The sequence below is a fragment of the Natrix helvetica genome (genome assembly GCF_964273705.1).
Source record: "Natrix helvetica genome assembly, chromosome: 4".
NCBI classification, from domain to species: domain Eukaryota; kingdom Metazoa; phylum Chordata; class Lepidosauria; order Squamata; family Natricidae; genus Natrix; species Natrix helvetica.
Window position 1 is genome coordinate 21641937 of NC_138550.1, and position 25967 is coordinate 21667903.

Genomic DNA, 25967 nt, shown 5'->3' on the forward strand with positions numbered 1-25967 from the left:
AGCACTTCTCACTTATCTTGAGCAACTTCTCTTATTATTTTCTTCTCTACACCTGGGAATCAGGTTCTTGAAAGTCAGAATATATACGAATCTGCCCAAATAACCTATATCTTGGTCAACAGACATAACTCTACTGATTTTTTTTCTTTTTGCCAATTAGTAATTATGATGAAAAACAGCTTTCTTCTCAAGTATATTAATGCAATTGTTTTGAAAATATATCTACAAACCTAGATCCCAAATTAAATTTGTTCCACAGACCAAACCCATCCAAGATGGTATGAGAAATCCTGCCTTGGGCAGGGAATTGGACTTGAAGACCTCCAAGATCCATTACAGCCCTATGAGTCTATGATCTTGATAACTGACAAAGACAACTCACACTACTAAAGTGCATTGCTCTGATAATCTAATGAAATATGAATGTGAACTGGCAGTTTATGCTAGCACAATTAAAAGATATGGATTTGGGGGAGAGATTTATTAACATGATTAAGGTGATATATTATAAACAAACAGGAAAGATGGTGGTAAATGGAGATATGACAGAGAAGGTTAAATTAAAAAGGTACAAGACAAGGATACCTCTATTATTTTTATTGACACTGGAAGTATTAAATAGAAATATTGGCCAAGACACAGAGATAAAAGGTATGGAAAGAAAAAAGGAAAAATATAAACTACAGGCATTTGCAGATGATTTAGTCTTCATTTTGGAAGATACATACCTGGCTGGAAAAAGTGATAAAACAGCACATTGACTTAAAGCCAGAAATATTCTTGTTGGGGATTTTACCCAAAAAATTTAGTAAGGGGAATGCATATTTAATTATTCATATATTAACTGCAGCTAGAATCGCATTTACACAAAATTGGAAAAGTGAAGAGATCCACAGATGAGAATGTGATCAGGAAAATATTAGAATGTGCAGAAATGAAAACAATAACTCTAGCAATTAAGGAAAAAGAACAAAGTGAATATTACCATGACATGGGACTTATTTTATAAAACAAAACAAAACAAAACAAAAAAGGAAACAAAAGGAAAAGATTAGTGAAATAAAGAAGATACGTTAAGATGGGAGAAGCAAATATTATGATTATTAATACAATACAATACAATACAATACAATACAATACAATACAATACAATACAATACAATACAATACAATAGTAGAGTTGGAAGGGACCTTGGAGGCCTTCTAGTCCAACCCCCTGCCTAGGCAGGAAACCCTATACCGTTTCAGACAGATGGCTATCCAACATCTTCTTAAAGACTTCCAGTGTTGGGGCATTCACAACTTCTGGAGGCAAGCTGTTCCACTGATTAATTGTTCTAACTGTCAGGAAATTTCTCCTCAGTTCTAAGTTGCTTCTCTCCTTGATTAGTTTCCACCCATTGCTTCTTGTTCTGCCCTCAGATGCCTTGGAGAATAGTTTGACTCCCTCTTCTTTGTGGCAACCCCTGAGATATTGGAACACTGCTATCATGTCTCCCCTAGTCCTTCTTTCTCTTAAGCTAGACATACCCAGTTCCTGCAACCGTTCTTCATATGTTTTAGTCTCCAGTCCCCTAATCATCTTTGTTGCTCTTCTCTGATCTCTTTCTAGAGTCTCCACATCTGTTTTACATCGTGGCGACCAGAACTGAATGCAGTATTCCAAGTGTGGCCTTACCAAGGCATTGTAAAGTGGTATTAACACTTCACGTGATCTTGATTCTATCCCTCTGTTGATGCAGCCTAGAACTGTGTTGGCTTAAGTTTTAATATTATTATTTTAATATTATAGAATTAATGTTAATGTAATGAATATTGCTGTAAATCTTGATTATTGTTTTACAAAGATATTTGAACCCGGATGACACACTGTTTAACTGAAGATGAATTACTATATTTAAAAAATTATATTTAAAAAATATTATTAACAATAACCACGGTAAATCCAGGGGACCATAAATTCTAGTCCCACCTTAGGGGGATTTTGGCCAGTCATTCTCTCACCCTATCTCAGCACAATTCATTGACAGTGTTGTTGTGGGGGATGTGAAAGAGTATTAGATACTCTCACTGCCTTGAGTTATTTATAAAAATGATAAAGACAAAATGAAAAGCCTCTTTAAAAAGAATAATTACTACATAGGCAATGCATGAAATAATTTTATCAGAGGGAGCTGAGGTTGATTGAAATGAGGCAATAAGAGAGGAATGAAGGTCCGTAAAACAGAAGAAACAAAATCAGAAAGGAAAAAGCAGAATGTTTTATCATGGGGAAAGCAGAAAAAGCAGATGCCTTGGCAAGCAAGAAAAGAGCCAGGTATACAATGCTGATCCCAGGAATGAAAGAAATCATTGATTCATTTATGTCAGTGATGGCGAATCAAGTGCCAAAAATGGAATGTGTGCATGTGCACATGTGACACCAAGGGCTGAAAGGGAAGTACTTTGTGCACGCATCTAGGCCGCAACCAGGAAGAGCTGCGCAGGGGGCATGAGCATGCCGGGAAATGAACTTCCCGTTTCTGGCACACACATGTGCGCCGGCCAGCAAGTCTCTCAGTTATGGGAATAACTGGAAGACGATCAGCTGGCTGGTGTGAATGCTCAAGCTGGAAAAGAGCTGTTCCTTTCTGGCACTGCCGGAAACACAAAGGCCAACTGATCAGTGAGTGCACATGCGTGCAAGAAACTCAGAAAAGGGATGGACGACGACACCAGGTGACATGGCTCTGTGTGCCACTTTGGGCACACATGCTATAGGTTTGCCATCACGGATCTATGTCATCCAATGACTAACACAGTTCTTAATAGTTCAGGCCATTGTTTCCTCCTTCAGTAAACATGTTGGAGAAATCATTTATTTCTGAAATGAACATGTGGAGTAATGGTGTGTGAAGTTACATCATGGATCAAGTAAGGCTAAGTCTCTTATATCAGCACTTTTGCCACCGCATTGTCCATTTTGAAATATCAATAATAATTCTTGATAAATGTGGTCAAAAGTGGGCCCAGGGGTCTTGCGTCATCAAGATGTCAATCTTGTATTATTATCAGTGGTGGGTTTCAAAAATTTTTAGAACCTCTTCTGTAGGTGTGACCTGCTTTGTGGGAGTGGCTTGCCAGCCACGTGACCGGGTGGGAGGGGCTTTGGCAGTCATGTGACTGGGTGGGTGTGGCCAACTTGTAAAATGTGGTGAAACTCACTTAACAACGCTCTTGCTTAGCAACCAAAATGTTGGCTCAGAAACTCTGGCATTTGAAGCACGCAAGTCTTAAAGCTATCAAGTTACAAGACCCTTGCATCCCTAACCCCAAGGTTGTTCAAACTTGACAGCTTTAAGACTTTAAGGTTTAGATACGACTCTTAGAGGTGGGCAGGGCAATTGGTGAGCAAGCCCATCAGTGAGCGACGGGTGGGGCAAGCGTGTTGTGGATGGGCGGGGGAAGGAGCTGGAACTGGTTCTAAACGGCACGGTAGATTTGTGGAACCTTTTCTATAGAAGAGGTTAGAACTGACAGGAACCAACCCCTGGTTATTATAGAAACTAACAACAATAGCAGAGTGCATTTTGCTCCTCTGCTGTGTCTTATTTTGTGCAGATTTTAAACAATCATTTTCTGAACCAATGAGTAACTTACACAGGATGTAATTCCTACACTTTGCATCAGTGGTGAGATTCAAAAAGTTTTTACGAGTTCTATGGGTGTGGCTTGGTGGGCATGGCATTGCTTGGTGGGAGTCGCTTGGTGGGCATGGCAGGGGAAGGTTACTGCAAAATCCCCATTTCCTCCCAATTAGCTGGGACTCAGGAGGCAGAGAATAGATGGAGGCAGGGCCAGTCAGGGATGGTGTTTACCGGTTCTCCAAACTACTCATAATTTCCATTACTGGTTCTACAGAACTGGTCAGAACCTGCTGAATACCACCTCTGCTTTGCATATGCAAATACATTGAATGGGGACCATTCTGCATTTGATCTGAGATTCTTCTATATTTACCAAGGAGTCTGTATTAGTCAATCCAATTTGGGGATTAAAGAAGAATAACTATGCTATAATAATAATTAACTGAATATTGAGAATTAACTAAGTGACAAGTTGAGATAATATATTTGCAAGAAGTAACCACTCCAAATCCATTACTTTGATTAATCATTCATTATCATTATTAAGATTCTAAACTTGGAGGGGAAAAAAACAGATAAGGTAATAAAATGGGATGTGTGAGTATATTGACTAAAATATATTAGCTCAGGAACCCTTGACTCAACTGCATTCCTATGTCAAATTCTTGGTAACCTGCCAAATAGTATTAGCACAGTAGAAAATATACATATATGCAGCCAATGACCACTGGGTGCAACATATTTTATTTCTTGCAAATGTCTTACAAGAAAGGGTTATTTGAGGGCAATTATAAGAAAAGTCCTTTTTGACATAGTTTATTTTTTCTTTCAAAATAATGAAGCATCAGGAGAAACTGAATATTTAACATAGGAATGTGATGTAAAAGCAAATTTGAGAAGTGTTGCTATAGTCCACGGGTGTCAAACTCAATCGTGTTACATGACGTATCGTGACATATCACAGCGTTTTTTTGCATTTTTGGGGCTGAGGTTGGCATGACCTGTGCACGACTGTAGGCCGCCAGTTTGACACCCCTGCTTCAGTCAAGAAACAAATCACCAGGATTGGATTTTAGTTCTAAGTCAAACAAGTGAATAAATAAAAACCCTGCCTTAAAATGTTAGAATATCCAAAGAAGCACATCTCCAGAAATTCAGGAATCATTATTTTAATGTTAGGAACAATCAACCCCAATAGAGTGAAAGATACCAGTAAGTTGTATCCTTCTGATTCAGAAAAGAAGTATAAAAGTATATAATCAAGATTTCATACACTTTCATTAATCCACATGAAAACAGAGAATCATAAAATAATTGAGTCAGAGAGTATCTGAAATAATCTCATCCAATCAAAAATCACGGAATGTCCAACTACCTTGATTAAACTTGAATATTATCAATAAAATAGAACTATTACCCTGCTCTCAAGTAGGAGTAGGAGAAAGGTAAGGGAAGAAGGAAGGGGAAGGAGAGGAGGAAGGAAGGAAGTAGAGAAGGGAGGGAGGGAGAAAAGAAAGGGAAAATAAGGTGGTGTTACAACAGGAGGAAGGGATGGTAAATAAAGCAACCCAAACTGTATATTATAACCTATTAAATGAAATAATAAATGTATAAGAATGACAAATGTAAAGAAGAAGAAGAATTATGTGAATGTACACCTAAAATGATATGTAAGAGAACAAAAAATATTTTTTTTCTGGAACATTACCCTGCTCTCAAAAGTACTGGGTTGTTGTTTATTTAAACACTTTTACTAAAACATTTCTTTTAATCATCAGCTTGATGATGGGGATCTTATTAACTCAACTTTCATGGAGATCTTGAATATTATCTCATGCTACTCCCTACTCCTAAAAGGAACTATAGTATATAATTGGCTTCAAGCAGTTTCTTCATTGTTGCTTGGCTTATATTTGCTGAACAGTTGAAATCTGCCTCTCTGCAATTTCCATTCATCCATCCATCCATCCTTGTACTGGCCTTTTGGAATATTTTACATTTAACCTTCCCTTATGGGCAAATTTTGACATTTCTTTCAAACTTGAAAGAAGTTCTTCGACATTTTCTGATACATCCCCTTTGGTGCTGATAGTAACACCACAAATGCACAATTCCTATAAGAGGAATTTCCACATAAATTCTTTCCTTAGGTTCATGGATGCACAGGATATTAATATACCAGCTGAAGAATTGTTGCGCAGTGAACAACAAGGATCAATAAGAACAAGAAAATTAAATTCTACAAGGAGAATTCTCCCAAATTCAGAACTTTCCTTCTCTTCTGAAAGAATTTTGAAATCAAATTCGTTTTCACCAAAGTTTAATTAGAACTGGCAAGGAAAAATGCAAGAAAAAGGAAAAGCTGGCTTGTTCTGTGAACAGAGTCCTTTACTTGTTTGAACAAAATCTCATCTTCCAGCCTTCTTTCAAGGGGAGTGAAAGCAGGCAAGCAAGTACCACGTTTTCTCCAAATTCCTGCAAGTTGCCACAGCCAGGGCAACCCCGTCATGGAGGAAACAGAGGCCTCGGTGAAATAGTTAAACAAACATATAGTTATTGTTCAGCTTTGAAAAAGGATATTAGGTTACATACCAGGAAAGCAAACCATGTCTGACTTTAGCTTTCAAAAAAAAAACCTTTTGAGACTCTAGTGCAAGGCTTAGTTTTGATTACAAAAGCACCAAGAAAAGTTGAGTTTATTTATCAAGGTATTATTCTAATATCAACTCAGCAAGACCAATTGTTTCTTCAATTGTACAGTTTTAACCAGTGGGAAATTCACTGCTGGAGCTCCAAATTGAGATTGTCATCCCTTCTGCTTCTTTCTCTCATTGGGCCTCTTTCCACCCTGAAATAGTTTGCATTTTGTCAGGGGAAAAAAATGCCTCAAATTGTTAAGAAAGGAATCGTTTTTATAGCTCTTGATGAGCAACTAGAAATATGTTTTATGTCCATAAAATCAACCACAACAAGAAAATAATTGTGAGTGGAACATTCATCATCATAAAGAACAGATGAAGAATTCTAGAATACAGTTGACTGAACAAATGCCATGCAGGAGGATTTGTCCACATATTGGGAGTCAGAAAGAAAAAAATAGGACTTGTCAAGAAAATCTGACCTTGCTCTTTGATAGCTATGAATGCAAGGAAAAGTATTTAATTTACCAAAACAAAAAGAAAACTTGATAAATAACAAGGAGGAGGAGGAAGGATGGAACATTCATACAGACCATAAACTCTTTTTAAAGGAATTAACCAGGGATGCAGTGGCTCAGTGGCTAAGATGCTGAGCTTGTTTATCAGAAAGGTCGACAGTTTGGCAGTTCGAATCCCTACTGAGCTCCCATTACTTGTCGCAGCTTCTGCCAACCAAGCAGTTTGAAAGCACATTAAAAAATGCAAGTAGAAAAATAGGGACCACCTTTGGTGGGAAGCGCCTTTAGTCATGCCGGCCACATGACCACGGATACGTCTCTCAACAGCGCTGGCTCTTCAGCTTTGAAACAGAGATGAGCACCGCCCCCTAGAGTTGGAAATGACTAGCACATACGTGTGAGGGGAACCGTTACCTTTTACAAGCAGTCACTTCACTTATATATAAGATGCAGCTCAAGAAAGTTGATCTAGAATCCTCAATGAAGTTCCTTTATATGGAGCAGCGGTTACCAACCGGTGGTCTATGGACCACTGGTGGTCCGTGAGAAAATTTTGGTGGTCCGCAGAAAAATTATTTGCATTTTTTATGTTGCACTAAATCAGGGGTCCTCAAATTACAGACCCTGTGCCAGATATGTGCAATGAATGTTTACTGAAGAGAGTGTCCCCCTTCGGGGTCTTTTTGTGCGGGTTGGAGGGGGTAAGAAATTTAAACTTGGAGTCTGCTTCAGCCTCCTGGTGCGGGGCTTTGGGCGAAGGCTGGAGGGAAGTGCCACTGCTGGCGAAGAGCCAGAGGGCCTTGTTCCAGTGGGACTGCATCATGGTCTGGAACTGGCTGAGCCTCCAGGCGCTGGCACCTGGCCTTGCACTCCCGCAGGTCTTCCCTCTGCTTGGAAAGCCTATGCTCGTAGTCCTCGGTGAGGTACTTCTGCTGAGCCTCCTTCTTGGTCAGATCCAATTTGAACTGAGCCAACTGTTTTGCCAACTCTTTCTCATGGTGGCTGCTAAGCTCCAGCAACTGCTTCCTGTTGCGGCCCTAAGGAGCCCCGGCGGACAGGCAAGGAGTGGTGAGTAGAGGCTGGCAAGGTGCCCCTCGATGTGAGTGATATCAAGTTGGCCATGCCCACTCAATCACATGACCACCTTGCCACGCCCAACCAGCCGGTCATTAGGCAGATTATATTAGTGCTCCACGGAATTTAAAATTATAAATTTAGTGGTCCCTGAGGTCCGAAAGGTTGGTGGCCCCTGATATGGAGAATACATATGAACTATGCAAAGAAGTTGATAACTGTGAGGATTCATCAAATTAGACATCCCTGAAGACACAGAGGCCATATTGTGATAGAAATTGGAGGACAGAAAGCAAATTCTGGCCAGCAAAGTATACGTACTCCTCATGAGTAGACAACAGTTTTTGTGATTGAGTCAAAGGATTTTAAATAACTTTAAAATGTAGCCTAAGGGGGGGGAGGGATTGCCAAACATCATTTCTCAATCACTTTTGGGAATTGATTCTTAATTGTTTTTCAACAACTATACAAATTTGTTGCTCTAAAGATTTTTAACACCAAGTAATTCCCTTCAATTGTCAGAGAAAAAAAAATTAAATATACATTTAAGGCCTTTTTTTTAATAAACAGCAGAAGGATGATTAGAAAGTTCATTTTGGAGAGATTAAATAGATTTGAAATTAGGTTGGGAAATTAATTATAAGAATTTTCCCATGGGAAAATGCTGATTTTTTTTAAAAAAACCAGAAACATGATAGGATGGGACTTTGAAGGTTATTCACTAGAGGGAACCAGAAGGAATTAAAGATTACAATTAGAGGAGAACACTGACATTTGACGTACTAATACAAAATAAAGCAAAATACCTTAAATTGGATGTATTGAAGAATATACAATGCAATACAATACAATACAATACAATACAATACAATACAATACAATACAATACAATACAATACAATACAATACAATACAATACAATAGTAGAGTTGGAAGGGACCTTGGAGGTCTTCTAGTCCAACCCCCTGCCTAGGCAGGAAACCCTATACCGTTCCAGACAAATGGCTATCCAACATCTTCTTAAAGACTTCCAGTGTTGGGGCATTCACAACTTCTGGAGGCAATTTCTGTTCCACTGATTAATTGTTCTAACTGTCAGGAAGTTTCTCCTCAGTTCTAAGTTGCTTCTCTCCTTGATTAGTTTCCACCCATTGCTTCTTGTTCTGTCCACAGGTGCCTTGGAGAATAGCTTGACTCCCTCTTCTTTGTGGCAACCCCTGAGATATTGGAACACTGCTATCATGTCTGCCCTATTCCTTCTTTTCATTAAACTAGACATACCCAGTTCCTGCAAACGTTCTTCATATGTTTTAGTCTCCAGTCCCCTAATCATCTTTGTTGCTCTTCTCTGCACTCTTTCTAGAGTCTCCACATCTATTTTACATCGTGGCGACCAGAACTGAATGCAGTATTCCAAGTGTGGCCTTACCAAGGCATTATAAAGTGGTATTAACACTTCACGTGATCTTGATTCTATCCCTCTGTTGATGCAGCCTAGAACTGTGTTGGCTATGTTCATATCTATGAATAATGGACCTAAAAGATAAATTTAAGACTGCCTGCCGATATACATAGATTGTGTTTAAAAGATGATATGGAAGAGGAACAAAATTTTTACTAAAAGTGAATTTAAAAATGACAGACTACAAGATGACATAGAAACAGCTGCTGCACTGGGCATACCAAGGAAACCAGCTAATATCTTAATAATTAAAAGGGATATACAAATAATAAACTGAAAAACTGATTTGGATAATTTTTCTTTGCTGGATTTACAAAAGCCAATTGTTAAAGTGTTGCAGTTTTGAGAAAAGGCAAAGAAATAATGATAAAAAAATTAAGCTGTACAACATTATTTGAAGAGATTAAATATAAGATTGTTAAAGGTGAAAGGAAGGAATAAAAAGTTGGCTTATTTGGACCATGTTAAAATAGATATGTTGTTATTCCTGATAACAACATATCCCTAATAACTCTTAATGGACTTTTGCTAGCCCAAATTGAACAATAAGGTTGTAAGGATTTGTTTATAAAAAGAGGTGAGATATGAGAAGAAAAGTCCATTTGTTGTACTTTAAGAAAAGGTGATAATTTATTAAAACTGTTTGCAGTTGTGATAAAGAGCAAAGTCATTTACATATTTCTTTTCTTTTTCTTTATTCAATTTTTCTTTTTGTTTCTATTTTTTCTTTTTTATATTTTTGGTTTTATTAGTTTTGCTCTTTTTAATTGTAATGTTCAATAAAGTTCAATTTATGTCATCTACCCTCATAAAATATTTAATGGACATAAATTATATTAATTGTCCCATGTGGGTTATTGTAATATATGTATTTATGCATAATATTGAATTATTCATCATCCCACTTTGATTAATTCAACTAAATCATATATATAATTTTTGCAGCACTGTGTTTTTTGATATTGTCTCAAACATTTCCCAGTTTCAAATGAATTCCTCTTTCATTTTTTTCTAAAGATTTTGGTTTGAGTTAAACTATGCTACTTTTATTGTTCATGCTGCTTTTGTTGTTTTACATTGGAGATGCGCAGCCTGAGGCACCAAGCTCATATGCAGTCTTCAAAAGACTTCCCAAACCCGGGGTGCAATTCTCAGAAACCTCTAAGTTGTGGTTACTAAATTATAATTTTTAATGTGACAGAAAAATATTAAATGCATGACTGCAGAGTACTCATGTCCATTATACTGCACTGTAATTTAAAACTTATGCAACTCTATTTTAGGAAACAGTTTTTTAGCTTTATGCTAGAAGATCAAAATTCAAGTACCATGATCAGATTCCAAAGCCTATCACATAGGAAGAGAACCAATCTTGTATTCCTTACCCTTTTCCTTGGAGTGAAGGAAACAAGGAAGATGATGAGGTACCATATGTTTACTACAGTACCCTGGATGTCTATAATCCAATATTTCCAAGGCATTGTCTACTAGAGAACAACGTAAAGGTAAAAGTTTTCCTTTCCCAGCCATGTCCAACTCTAAAGTACGCCGTTACCTTCCCACCTGTGGTCCCTATTTATCTGCTCACATTTGCATGCTTTCAAACTGCTAGGAGGGTAGGGCAAGAATCAGAGCCGATCCCATCATGCAGTGTCAGTTTTCTAACTGACAAGCTCAGCATTTTTAACCACTGAGCCATCACTTCTCACCCCAAGGAACAACATAGATTCCCTTTTGTCTATGACAGTGGTGTCAAATTTGATTTCATTGAGGTAAGGTGACCAACCGTCCTCCTTTAGGGAGGACAGTCCTTCATTTGTAAGTTCTGTCCTCCCTCGAAAAGTGTCCTCCTACATGTCCTCCTTTTTGATATTTGAAGGCTAATCTGTTGCGCGTTATGTGACGTATTTTATTAAACAGTTTTTAATGGTGTTTTTTTTACTTCATCGCAAGTATATTGAACAGATATTGAATCTTGCGTTGAATTTTTATCTAAAGAAATGCTAGACATTAAAATAGACGACAATTGTCTTTTTGAAGAAATTAGAAGACTGAATGTATATTTAAATTCTGAAAAATTAATACAATGGGAAAATCAACATGTTGAAATTGATAAAAGATGGGTGGATATTTTCAGCCATTTCAAAAATGAACATATTCCATGTGAAAATTTATTTATACTTGTTCAATTTACATTGTGCCGTCCTGGAACTAATGCAGCAGTTGAAACAGTTTTTTTCAATTGCCAATGATTTTTCGACAAGTGAGAAATCGAGATTGAATGTTGATACTCTAGCTGCAGCACTTGCCGTAAAATTCAATATGAAGGATATTTCTTCTTCAGATATTTCCAATATATTGTTAGAAGATGATACATTGACAAAAAATATTAATTCAATGGAAAAGTACTCATTTAAATAATAATTAACAGGCATGTAAGCATAATTACAATATAAAATGTTGCAAATGTTTTTATTATGCATATATCATATTTTAGTGTATTATTGTTGCAATGAATAAAGTATTTCTTTTATTTACGATATATTTTTTCCAATTTATTTGTCCTCCTTTTCATTGTAAAAAAGTTGGTCACCTTAATTGAGGTCCACCTCAGGGTTATGTGGGGACCGGGTGGGCATGGCCAGGGTAGGTGTGGCCAGCTCAACATCACTCGTGTTGGGGGCACCTATGGTGGCCCAGGTGCTCTGCCAGTAAAAGCAGAATTCCACATGTGGCCCTCCCGAGCTCCGTTTTTGCTCGCAGATGCTCCACAGATCAGCCCTTCACTGCTTCCAGGGCAGCCCCGTTGGCCAGATCTAAGCACCTAAGCATATGTGTAAGTATCACCAGAGATAGTAGGTAGGTAGGTAGGTAGGTAGGTAGGTAGGTAGGTAGGTAGGTAGGTAGATAGATAGATAGATAGATAGATAGATAGATAGATAGATAGATAGATAGATAGATAGATAGATAGATAGATGATAGATAGATACTGAATTATTAAAATATTAATTACTGAATTATAAAAAGGGTTTTGCTTCTTCAGTTTTTATAGAGGCCCTTTACAAAGTTGGCATGGTGGGGAAATGAACATGGCTGCAGACTAAAAGTGAATATGTTGAACAAATAGAAATGAAATGATTAAATGCTACATCTGAAAGAGAGAACAGAAAGCATATATTAGCATTGTCCTTTTGGATTGGCCATTTTCTCTTTCTCTGCAACCAAAGTAGCATCAGCTGATGATAATCAAGATGGTATTAATGAACTGAGAAAGAGTAAAATTGGAGTGATATTCCTTCAGAAATATTATACTGGCCTGGTACTTTGTGCTCTCTAGGGATCTAAAATTGGTTACTCTTCCTCTTGGGAGGTCCATTTCTACTTAACACACATCTGGCTTAATTAGGCCAACAGCTGCTACAGGTTCAGTTGGACAAGCTCCAGGCTCAAGGGTGCATTAGCATTTGTCTCATGATTTAACTTCCCATAATCTGATCTCTGCAGCACAAAATGAATTAGCAAGAGAAGATTTATTGCTTGTTAATGTGCTGTGTGCAGCACAGCAAGCCTATGTCACTGTGCAATAAACTGAATTTATGTCACGTGGCGCCAAGAAATTCATTTTTTTAAATCATTCTTTTCAAAAGCAATCTAGGAAGTGAGAATACAGAAAATAATTCTACTGCCAGTATGGTGGATCTGCTTACATATTTTATAGTGGCGTAAGTAAAATATTAATTAGTTTTAGCAGAATAAATTTAAAGAAATAATAGCCAATATAGGCAGTGATGCAATGCCAATTTCAGTCAGAAACGTTATGGCACTCGGTGGCTGCTATTTACCTTTAATTTAATTTATGGATCTTACCCTTCAGAATTAGCAGCAATTTGGAAAAAGTGTTTCTTCTTATGTTCCATTAATGAATTTCCAGAGAGCCCAGATAGCAAGCAAATGGGAGCAATCTGTGGAGATTCTCAGGTGGGACAATCCAGTCAGAACTGACAAAGCTTCTTGGATGAGAATCAAAACATCTTCCTCAAGGAAAAATCATACCCTGTTTCCCTGAAAATAAAACCTCCTTGGATAATAAGACCAATCGGGCTTTTGAGCGCATGCACTAAAATAAGCCCTCCCCTGAAAATAAGGCCACTTATTTCGGTGTCAAAAGAAAATAAGACCCTCTCTTGTTTTCAGGGACACATGGCAGTTCAGTTGCCTTTTGAAAAAGCAGTCTTTTTCCCTCAGTCTTCTCTAACTGTTGCCCTTCAGTTTATTGGGCCATACCATCCATCATTTCAACATGGAAGTTGTAGTGCCAAGAGCATAGATGATGGGTTTTTTTAATTTCATGTTAAACTGTCCTGTTATAATAAAATGAGGTGTTTTGCTTCATACTTTGCCATTCCTGTTTCTAAATATATATTTGTTGAAGCCAACGAATTTTAAAGTAAAGCTAGCCAAAAAGGAGAATCTGCTTCTTATGACAATTTATATATAGATAGTCCTTAACTTACCACCCAAACTGGGACCAGAATTACTAAGCAAGGCAGACGTTAAGGTAGTCACACCTGATTTTATGACCATTTTTGCTATGGTTGTTAAGCAAACCACTGCATTTGTTTTTTTTAAAACAAACAAAGACAAACAGTACATGTAACATAAAACCCTCATCAATTACATATAGCATGTCGTTAGGTTACAAGCATTTGTGCATTACCACTTTCAATTGTGTATAGGCTCACTGATTATCCATCAAGCATACATAGATACATTATTGACATTGTACATCATACAAATCACTGCACTTGTTGCAAATCACTGCACTTGTTGAGTGAATCATATGATAGCTAAGTGAGGTTTTCTCCTTTGAGTTTGCTTGTCAGAAGTCAGCTTGGTAGGTCGCAAATGATGATCCCATCATGGCTGCATGCTTCAGCCATTAGAAATACATGTTTGTTGCCAGGATCCCAAATTTTGATCATGTGACCATGGAAATTCTGAGGCATTCATAAATTAGAGGACTAACTGTACCAATGGTGGGATTCAAAAATTTTAACTACCAGTTCTGTGGGCGTGGCTTGATGGGCGTGGTGTGACTTGGTGGGTGTGGCTTGGTAGGCATGGCAGGAGAAGGATACTGCAAAATCCCCATTCCTTCCCGATCAGCTGGGACTTGGGAGGCAGAGAATAGATGGGGACAGGGCCAGTCAGAAGTGGTATTTACCGGTTCTCTGAACTACTCAAAATTTCCGCTACTGGTTCTCCAGAACTGGTGAGAACTTGCTGAATACCACCTCTGACCTATACCATGTGCGTATCCCAGCACATTGAAAGATAGGTTGTGTATTCATTATTATTTTCATCTTTTCCATCCAGGTGCAGGATGTTTTTCTCTTGTCAGAGTTTAAGTAGTATCAGATCACTGTTCTTTATATAGAACTAGCTGATAACTCAGAGTTGCCTGGGTATTTATTTATAGGGGAAAATGTCCAGACCAAATGTAATTTCTAATGTTGGACTTTCCCCCTTACCAGAGGGAGCCCCCTTGTGGAGTACTGTGAAGCCATTACCAAGGCAACTCCACTGCGCTGTACAATAGAATCCATTTTACAGCAGTACAGTAGAATCCAAGGCACAACAGGCTGTATCTTAACAGAACACATACCCCAAGGGGTGTTAAGGGTGTCTTACCCCCCCACGGTATTATTTTCCAGAGAGTACATCATCTGTGTACCAAGTTTGGTTGAAATTGCTTGAAGAGTTCCAGAGTTATGCTGGAACATACACACATGTACACACAGCCCTTTATATGGGGAAAGGGGGAACATTTGCCCTTATTCCCAAGGGCTGAGTGGCCCTGCTACAAAAAACTGCCACAGTAAGAAGATTTTTAAAAAGGAGGGAGAAAACCTTTGAGTAGATATTTCTCTCTGCTGCTGGAAGTAGAGAGGGTTTTTGGAAAAGCTTTAACTCATTCTTATGTTTGACCCACCAGATGGGTCTGATATTTGCTATCTTGTTAAAATTGTAATTATAGTACTAATTACTTGATATGTTATACACTGGCTCTTATTCCATAAATAATACAGTCAGGATCAGACAGTCTTGAGGTTAATTTATAGCCCTATTGTATAGCTCTACTGAGGAGAAAGTCCCATTGAATCCTTATTCCAAATCTAGATAGGAATGCAAATCCCAGTGCAATTGTATGTATGCATACTTAAAACTAAGCTCCATTGATTTTTAATGTGGTTTTCTTTCATTTAAGTAAATATATTTAGAATGTTACCTTCACAAGAATCAGATGGTGCTATGATAGAGTCCAAACTACTGTACAGAACAGAATGAATGTGTTCTCAGTAATTTTATCTCTGTCTGGCTTGCCACAAGTAATGTAAATAACCTTACGAAAACCACATATGTGTAAACCAAAATTATTGTCTGTCCCCTGAAAACATTATCGGTCCCAGTGCTCTCTCTGACTTTGCAGTTCTAAACAATATCCTACAGTATATCTTCAGGAACTTCATAAGGCATCCACCCCACTTAGGTTTCTAGATAGTTCAGCTGTGCAGCAAGTTTACTTTAGACTTTTGATGGCAAAACAAGATTTCTTCTTTTTTCAACCTTTTTTATTCCATAGCTGAAAATTGGTCTCATAAGTAAAATGGAAGGTAATCGTTTTATTATCTAGTACGTAATAAATGTGTCTATGAATAGAGGTTCTTCTACATATATTTCTCAGGGCAGTTTACCAGTTACCAGTTGTTGCGTACATTAATAAGTTTAAACCAGGATATACTACAAAGAGCCAGTTTGGATCTGTCTGTCTATCTAACTATCTCTCTTGCAGACATTTCATTACACAACACTGACAGGCAAAGCACTAGAATATAAACTGACAGAAAGCTGCAACCCTTGATCATGTTACTTAGTTTGGGTAATGAAACATCTACAAGAAAACAAGCAAGCTCAGAGAGCACCAAGGACTCCTCATCAATGTTCCCTCTAAGGTGCGCGGCTGCGCGGCCGCGCACGTGGCAAGAAAACACCGTGCAGCAGTTTTCAACTGCCGCGCAGTGATTTCTACTGCCACAGGCTCCGGAAGCTGGGGAGGTCCTTTGCAGGCAGCTAGAACGGGCTGCCCGCAAAGGACTTCCCCTGACTTGCTTTGAGGAGCATGGGGCGACTGAGGGTAGTTGTGAAGTCCCAAAGCCCCCGCCGCCACCGGAAGAACTGCTGCACCTCCTCCTCCTCTAACAGCACTGCCGGATTTGGCACCCGGCGCTGCGGCTGAATTGAAGCCGCCAAAGCTCCAGCCGGCATCCCCGCGCGTGGCAGCTGCGCCTCCCCTCCGTTCGGAGCACCTGAGCTCAGCGCCGTGTTACGCCTGCCCCCTCCTCCTTCGCCGTGCTTTTGAGGAGCCATGACGCTGCGGGAGCCAGTAGGAAGGCGGGGGGAGCAGGGGGGAAAAAAGCCTCATGGCTCCTCAAAAGCACGGCGGAGGAGGAGGGGGCAGGGGTAACGCGGCGGCGCTGAGCTCAGGTGCAAATGTGGTGGTGCTGTTGGAGGAGGAGAAGGTAGCAGCTCATCGGCATCTTCAACAGCAGCCCTGCCCCCAGTGAAAAAAGCCGAAGATGGAGCAGATGCACGCAGATGACGTCGCTGCAACATGACTGGTGGAGGAATTCTGGGAGTTGAAGTCCACAAGTCTTAAACCTGTCAGTTTTGAAGACCTCTGCATTTTTTTTCTAAAGGGTTAGGGGTGGGAGGGTCTTGTAACTTGACAGCTTTAAGACTTCCATGCTTCAAATGCCAGAGTTCCTGAGCCAACAGGACTGGAGGAGGAATTCTGGGAATTGAAGTCCACAAGTCTTAAAAGCTGTCAAGTTTGAACACCCCTGGGGTTTTTTTTTTTTTCTAAAGGGTTAGGGGTGCAAAGGTCTTGTAACTTGACAGATTTAAGACTTGCACACTTCAAATGCCAGAGTTTCTGAGCCAACATGACTGGAGGAGGAATTCTGGGAGTTGAAGTCCACAAGTCTTAAAGCTGTCAGGTTTGAAGACCCCTGGGGTTTTTTCCCCTAAAGGATTAGGGGTGCAAGGATCTTGTAACTTGACAGCTTTAAGACTTGCATGCTTCAGTGCCAGAGTTCCTGAGCCAACATGACTGGAGGAGGAATTCTGGGAGTTGAAGTCCACAAGTCTTAAAGCTGTCAGGTTTGAAGACCCCTGGGTTTTTTTTCCCTAAAGGATTAGGGGTGCAAGGATCTTGTAACTTGACAGCTTTAAGATTTGCATGCTTCAGTGCCAGAGTTCCTGAGCCAACATGACTGGAGGAGGAATTCTGGGAGTTGAAGTCCACAAGTCTTAAAGCTGTCAAGTTTGAACAGCCCTGGAGTTTTTTTTCTAAAGAGTTAGGGGTGCAAGGGTCTTGTAACTTGACAACTTTAAGACATGTGTGGTTCAAATGCCAGAGTTTCTGAGCCAACATTTTGGTTGCTAAGCAGGAGCATTGTTAAGTGATACTGATATTATATAACACTTTGAATTAAGTGGGTACCTTGGAGAAACGTAACTTTGAGTTTCAAATAATACTGATTTCGTTGTTGTCTTAGGTGACATCTGTGAAAAAAATTCAGGTGCTCAGGCATGAAAATGTGCCGCTCGAACACTATACTTTTCTGCGCTCATTGAAAAAAAATTAGAGGGAACATTGCTCCTCATTTCAACCCTGAGCTACAAATATTCTCATTTATTGGTAACTATCTCTCTCTCTCTCTCTCTCTCTCTCTCTCTCTCTCTCTCTCTCTCTCTCTCTCTCTCTCTCTCTCTCTCTCTCTCTCTCTTATATATATATATATATATATATATATATATATATATATATATATATATATATATATATATATATATATATATATATATATATATATATATATATATATATATATATATATATATATATATATATATATATATATGTATATATATGTTGTATTTGTGCTGATAAAATAAAGGGAGACTAGTATGGATCCATTTCAAGCTGTTTAGCTCTCATCAGCTAGCCATACCCTTACTGGGATTTGAACCTGGGATGTGTTACATATTAGGCAGACTTGCTAGCCACTACACCACCGGATCTCCTACTTTATCAGCTGAGCCAGGGAAATAAGTATGTGTTTGTGTTACAACCCCTGGTATGACCAAATATGGGAGGGAGCTCACTCCTCCCTCTTTCTGTCCTTTCGGCTCATCACAGAAAACCATCCAGGCAGAAACCCATATTGTTATTTTTAATGTTGCCTTTTTATATTTGTGTTGTATTTGTGCTGATAAAATAAAGGGAGACTAGTATGGATCCATTTCAAGCTGTTTAGCTCTCATCAGCTAGCCATACCCTTACTGGGATTTGAACCTGGGATGTGTTACATATTAGGCAGACTTGCTAGCCACTAGCCACTAGCCACTAGCCACTTTATCAGCACAAATACAACACAAATATAAAAAGGCAACATTAAAAATAACAATATGGGTTTCTGCCTGGATGGTTTTCTGTGATGAGCCGAAAGGACAGAAAGAGGGAGGAGTGAGCTCCCTCCCATATTTGGTCATACCAGGGGTTGTAACACAAACACATACTTATTTCCCTGGCTCAGCTGATAAAGGAGGAGAACCGGTGGTGTAGTGGCTAGCAAGTCTGCCTAATATGTAACACATCCCAGGTTCAAATCCCAATAAGGGTATGGCTAGCTGATGAGAGCTAAACAGCTTGAAATGGATCCATACTAGTCTCCCTTTATTTTATCAGCACAAATACAACATAAATATAAAAAGGCAACATTAAAAATAACAATATGGATTTCTGCCTGGATGGTTTTCTGTGATGAGCCGAAAGGACAGAAAGAGGGAGGAGTGAGCTCCCTCCCATATTTGGTCATACCAGGGGTTGTAACACAAACACACACAGATATATATATATATCTATCTCTATCTCTATCTCTATCTCTATCTCTCTATCTCTCTATCTCTCTATCTCTCTATCTCTCTATCTCTCTATCTCTCTATCTCTCTATCTCTCTATCTCTCTCTCTATCTCTCTATCTCTCTATCATCTATCTATCTATCTATCTATCTATCTATCTATCTATCTATCTATCTATCTATCTATCTATCTATCTATATATATATATATATATATCATCTAGCACCTCTGTCTGTGGTTACTAGAATTGAAAATGACTTTATGGCAAAAATTAGTGAAGCCCAAAGCTATTCATGAGCATAGAATTTTTCTCCAGGAAATTTTGGACAAAGTTCTTTCTCAATCCTAACTTGGAAATGTCAGAATACTAAATTCCCCTATAACAGTGATGGCGAACCTTTTAGGCACCGAGTGCCCTAAGTGCACACATGCACCCAAACTTTAAGTTGCAGGTGCATGCACTCGCCCTGCGCATGTGCCCACACCCTGCCCAAACTGCAAGGTGTGGGCGCATGCACACATGCCCCATGCATATGTGCCCGGCGCATGCGTGCCCTGCACATGCATGCCCACACATGCATGTCCCCACGCATGCATGTCCCCACGCATGCATGTCCCCACGCATGCATGTCCCCACGCATGCATGTCCCCACGCATGAATGCCAAAGACCAGTTGGTTGGCGTGCACGCATGTGTGGCAGAGACCCAAAACAGAGCTGGGGCACCAACGCGCATGCCCACAATGAGGGCATGCACATCTGCAGGCCACCTATGGCACACATGCCATAAGTTCGCTCTATAACTACCAATCAATTCTTGTTCATCATCCGCCATCCAGGAACATGTTTTCAGCCTGTGCATAATGTATGTAATGTGAGCATATTTAACAAATGCAGATAAAACTTGAGACCTTTTACTTAGGAAGCATGATCGGCTTGAGATCTGAAGTTTTTGATTTCATTGGAGTGTACGGTAGGTTGTAAATAATCTCAAGAGCTGATTTTGTGAAGGTATTAAATGAAAATCCATTTATAAACATTTTAGAACAGATTAAAAGCAAGAATTATGCGATGATTGATTGTTTAATTACACACCATCAGGTTGGTCTCAACTCTTAGATAATTTTTTTTCCAGGACGAAGCAGTGGGATGGAATGGGACATGTTTACAGGGGATAATCTCTACAATAATTTAGATATATTATTCCTAGAAATGAACCAATGTGCTCAAGAACTATTGAGTTCACAAACATAGTGAGCTGAATATCTTCTGAATTCCTTCTCCAGATTCTATTATGAAAGCATTTTCTAGTTCAAACAAAGACCTAGCTGTCAAACACCCGATAGGCTTCGTTGTTTTTTGTTTTAACTTAAGTATGTAAGTGGAGAAATTTACTGCAGGTTATATGAGTCATAACTTGTTCTTGTAAAAACATACAAAATGTGATCAATTGATCATAATAAAGCAGGTGGGCTTGGTTTTTTAAAATCTTTTTTGTTGTTATTCACATGATAGTACAGCACAGTTTACAGATTTTTTTTATTGCTTGACTTTCCAGATAAGGAGAAAAACCTAAAGCACCTGGAGTAAATTAGAAGATAGGATATTGTTTTAGTGAGTAAGGTGATGGGACAGAACCTGCTTGTCTGGATTTCGGGTCAGACAGAAAATTCTTCAAAGACCAGAAATATATCATTGAATGTCAAACGATGCAGAGCTGAATGTCAAATTATATCTAAACTCCTTAGCAATGTAATAGCAGCTTCACCAGAAACAGGAAGCAGTAAAGAAATTAAGGCTTCAAAAATTAAAAAGGGGGCATAGGATCCTACTTTGTTTTCCAGTATGTTTCCCCATAACCTGGGATCATATTCACATCCTTTATGTTATCTTCATGTCCTTGTGGGTAGCTGCTGCAATTATCCCAAAGCCAGTCTTTTTAATCGTAGCTCCATGCCGCAATGCGCCCTTCTTCATAAGGTCACCTTCTGGTTTTAAGTTTCTCTTTTTGGTGCCAAGCAAAAATTTTATTCCCGAGTCATGTTAATTAATTAATGTAAATACATACACACACATATGCTCTAAGCATAAAGGTAAAAAAAAAAACCAGAATTAATATTTAGAACGAAGAGAGAAGAAAAGAAAAAGAGAAGAAAAAGAGAAAGCTAAAGGTGCAGAAAAAAATAAAATATAGTAAGTGACTTCCCATTTTCTTTCACAGCACTTATACCTGTAAATTAACCCTTTACTCTATTGTTTTACTATTACTTACATTTTTCTATAATCTATTTTTTCTAAGCATCAAAATCATACGCTACAATTTCATTCATTTGTTTTAGTTTACATTAATTTTTATTGAAGCACTGTATTTTAATGTAAATTTGAATTATATGGATGTTTGCTGGGTGAGTTTTGTCTCTTATAAGTCCCTTGAGAAACCTGAGTTTTGAAGAACAAAGTTCTTATAGTTTAAAAAAAAATCAAAAAAATCTGCTGTCTCAGCCACTGATTAAAGGTTTTCATTCAGTTCTTCATCTGCCTGCTGGACTACTTAATCAACTTATTAGCTGTATATAGCCTGGAATTCATCAATAGGATGGTCTCTTTGAAAGCATTGAACAAATTATAACATCACTTAACATTTAATAAGCATAATGTCACCACTCAGGAGCTATCTTAGTTTATTTAATCCCTGATACAGACACTTGATAGAACCAAAATGACCTTTAATAAAATGCAATGCGTGCTCTTAACTTCTTAATCATTTCACCCGTTAAGGGAGATAATCAATCAGCTGAGACCCCTTAGTCACCCAATAAATAAATATTCCTTGTAAAATTCAGTTGAAATCCAGCTAGGCAGCCAAAAAAAATTAAGTTTACATCAACTCTTTCCAACTGAGCTACAGTCCCAAAAGTAAATCAACTGTTGTGCAACGTGAGTGCGAAAGAATTTTAATACGTTTCAAAATTCTTCTCTTGTATTAATGTTGTCTATTTAATCTCCAGCAGATTTTTAAAAAATGATTTCTTTTGTTGTCTCTTCCAGTCCTAATTTCCTGTTGCTATTTTTTCCCTCCACCATTATCTAAAATCTGGCCTTTGCAGGAATGTCTGTTGCCACTTCTTGTACATCTTGATCTCTGACTTCCTTTCTGTTTTTTTTTTAAACAGGTGTGTTCTTACCTGAAAATATTGGTACAGAAATAGCTATAACTGAACATTATGACATCCTGCTCTATGTTCTTTTACAGGGACAAAGCAGGTTGTCTTGTTTTCGGTTATAACAAGTAAAGTGCACAATTCACCTGTGTAATACATTACTGTAACATTGGACAGTATCTAGCTCTTAAATTCTCGCCCAATATTTTTAAGCTCTTGCAGACTCCCCATATCATTCAATTGTTAATTGAAAATGGACAAGAAAGTGAAGCTGGCATCAAGTAGATTTCATACATATAGAAATATTTAAAAAGATAAAAAGATAAAAAGAAAACAAAAATAATAGCCTGACCACACTTTCTCTATAATGCCTTCCCTGCTCTGTGGTTCATGATCCTTAAATTTTTTCCTACTATTACATTATAGGATACTGCATCAGTTATTTTGTAGGAGGAAATGACCACATCCTGAAGGTCTCAATTTACTGAATATTAACCTCTGTAATATTTCCATAGCAATGGCTGCTGGTGTCCTACATTGTGGTTAGGTGGGCTATGACATATAAATCAATGGTATCCAGCAGCCAAAAATTATGTTTTTTAAAGAAAGAAGGATAGGAAAGGAAAAAAGACTTCTAAATATAAAGACTTCTAAAGTTATCACTTTCTTTCCTTTCCTTATTTTTCTGCTTCCAAATTTGTTGCTTTTATTCTTTTAAAAAAATCCTTAAATAAAAATTATATAAAAGTATTACATATCCGGCCATTTTCAAGCAAGATTGGGGATTCTTGCTTTATGCAGTATCCGAGTACTTATTTAAAGACTACTCACACCAGGGATGGGTTCCTACCGGCATTGGTACCAGTTTGTTTCGCGCACGTGTGCACAGTTCAATATAAAATGTTCTGCATATGCGCGAAGAACATGAGAAACTAATAAAAACCATGCCGGCAATGACAGTGAAAACCGGGGAACCAGTTTGGGGGCGTGGCCAGCCTGGGTCGCTGCCAGTTCTATGACCCAGACCAAATTACCACTACCGGTTCGCCTGAACTGGTGTGAACCAGTAGAAACCCACCTCTGAACCACACATATATGTAGTCCTCAATTTACAACCACAGCTGGGACCAAAACGTCTTTGTTGAGCAAGGTGGTTGTTAATTGAGTTGTATATTTGAAGGAGAAAGCTGCTTTCCCTCTTTCTTCTCCCTGCTCCACCTCCTTCTCTTGTGCGGGCTGCTCCGTTACCCATTTCTCCACTGCAGTGCAGCACCCAGGATCCACTTTGATAGTGTGGGGGGTGTAATTTAACAAGCAGTTTGCCCAGGATCAGGTTGGCCTTCACAGGAGACTTGTCCCGCATGTGCGGTGGAGCTGGAAGACGGTGATGGGCCACACATCCCATGACAGCCAACCTGACCCTGGGCAAACTGGTTGTTAAATTATTTGAATTCCACCACTGGTTATAAGCCATTTCTTTCACTAAGCAATTATTTGTAAAATGAAGGCCACCTGTTACTGAAATTGTTGTTAATTTGATATTGCTTTCTCATGAGTTCTTAGCTTTTACTTTACACTGCCTTGGGAGGATTTATCTTTAAAATGGCTTATTAATCTTATAAATACAAAAACTAGGCTATATAGGGAAGCTCTTTACATTAATGCATTAGAAAATGTAATTCATGTTTCTTCCAAGTCTGAAAGATCGTGGACACTTTGACGGATGGAAGCCAGAGGTGGGTTTCACATAAGTTTACTACTGGTTTGCCCCGCGCATGCACGCTCTCTTCATGAGCACACACAGGCTTAGAAAACGTGGCTAAATAGGATGGCATAGAGCCGGGGTGGGTGGGTCGGCCCACCTGCAGGTCACCACTACTTGTTCACCTGAACCAGTCCGAACCAGCTGAATGCCACCTCTGATAGAAGCAGAATGCTCTCAAAAACAAAGACTGAATTAATTAGAAAAAGAGATTCATGTATTAAGTCCATAGCTTAACTCTTGGTAGCCTTTATAACCTCCTCTCGGCCAACAGAGGTGAACTAACCTCGCCATCCCAGTTTTACTTTACCTTTCAATAGCTCTTTAGTAAATAGAGCAGATATTTTGAAACCCATAATAATTAAAGACAGAAGGATAAGGCCAAAAGTTTATTTTTGCAGAAGTCGATTTTGCTTCCCGCAGCTTACATTTATATAATCGAGTTTCTATGTCCTAGGTCAAAATTATATTTAATAAATAATAAGCCCTGCTAGTTATCTACCGTATATTCTCTAGTGAGCATATTTGCTTTTAAAAAAAATGATAAATGGCTGCATCTTGAAGAAGAACAGAGCTAGACATAATTTTAGTTATCAAATGCTGATAATTGACACAGAGACAGGCTTTGCTTTACACATGGTTATAATTAATCCAGTTCAGTGACCTCAAAGGCTGCTTTTCTAAGAAACGGGTGACTTGATTCTTTGTCAGCTACTTCAGTGGATATAAATTACAAATGAGGTACTAATGAAGGATTTCATCACTACTTTAGCCTCAGATCAGCCTTCATTTTCCAGTTTATAAAAGTTTGTGGCTGGTGGGGGAGGGGGGAGTACATAAGGGATAAGAGATTGGAAGCTCCTTGAAGCTGTTGTAAATCAGCACAGGGGAAAAACCATGACACCTTCTGTGAACGGAAGGAGATTTGGGGGCTTGCTTTAAAACTCCTGCATGACACAAAAAGAATGAATCTTCTGCCTGAAAGCCAATGTAAGATGTGGCCTTGCTCAGTTACTTTCACAATGCAATATTGTAGGCCCAGTGGTGGGCTTCGACAAGTGTAACAACCGGTTCGCTGAGCGTGCACTTTGCGTGCGCACAGTTCATTTCAAAACAGCTCTAAAACTTATCTTCTACTGAAGCCCTGGTGAGGAAAACAGCTGAGGCGTGGCAATTGCTCTGCCGTTCCTATCAGCTGGGCTTTAAACAAAGGAAATATAGGACAGACTAGCGCAAAGGCTGGAACTACTGGTTCATGCAAACTGGTCCAAACTGGCTGAATTCTACCTCTGTGTACGCCTAGTCCATTCACTTACTGATGGTTCAAAATTTATCTTCACATGTCATCACAGCATCTTCACAGTCATGTGATTGTAGTTTGGGTGTTTGGCAACCAGCGTAAATTGGTGACAGGTTGCAAAATTGAACATATGATGATTCTTTGAATAAGTGTATCTGTCAGGGTTCCAAGTAGCATCCCAAAGTAAATCAGAGTCCAAGGCAAAGTATTGCTCAAAGTTCCAATTTATTAAGAGAGCCATGTTGGCACATCTGGGAAAACCCAAATCTGAAAGCTTCCGGGTTTTCCCCACCCAGTTGAAAGTTCAAAATCCTGCCCCCACACCCACAAGTCCATCACATGGTCCAATCTCCCATTGTCATGCTAGCAGTTCCACCCATCCAGTCCCGATCAGGTGCAGAGGTGCAGAGACAAAGGATGACCTTGGCTTTCTAGAAAGAA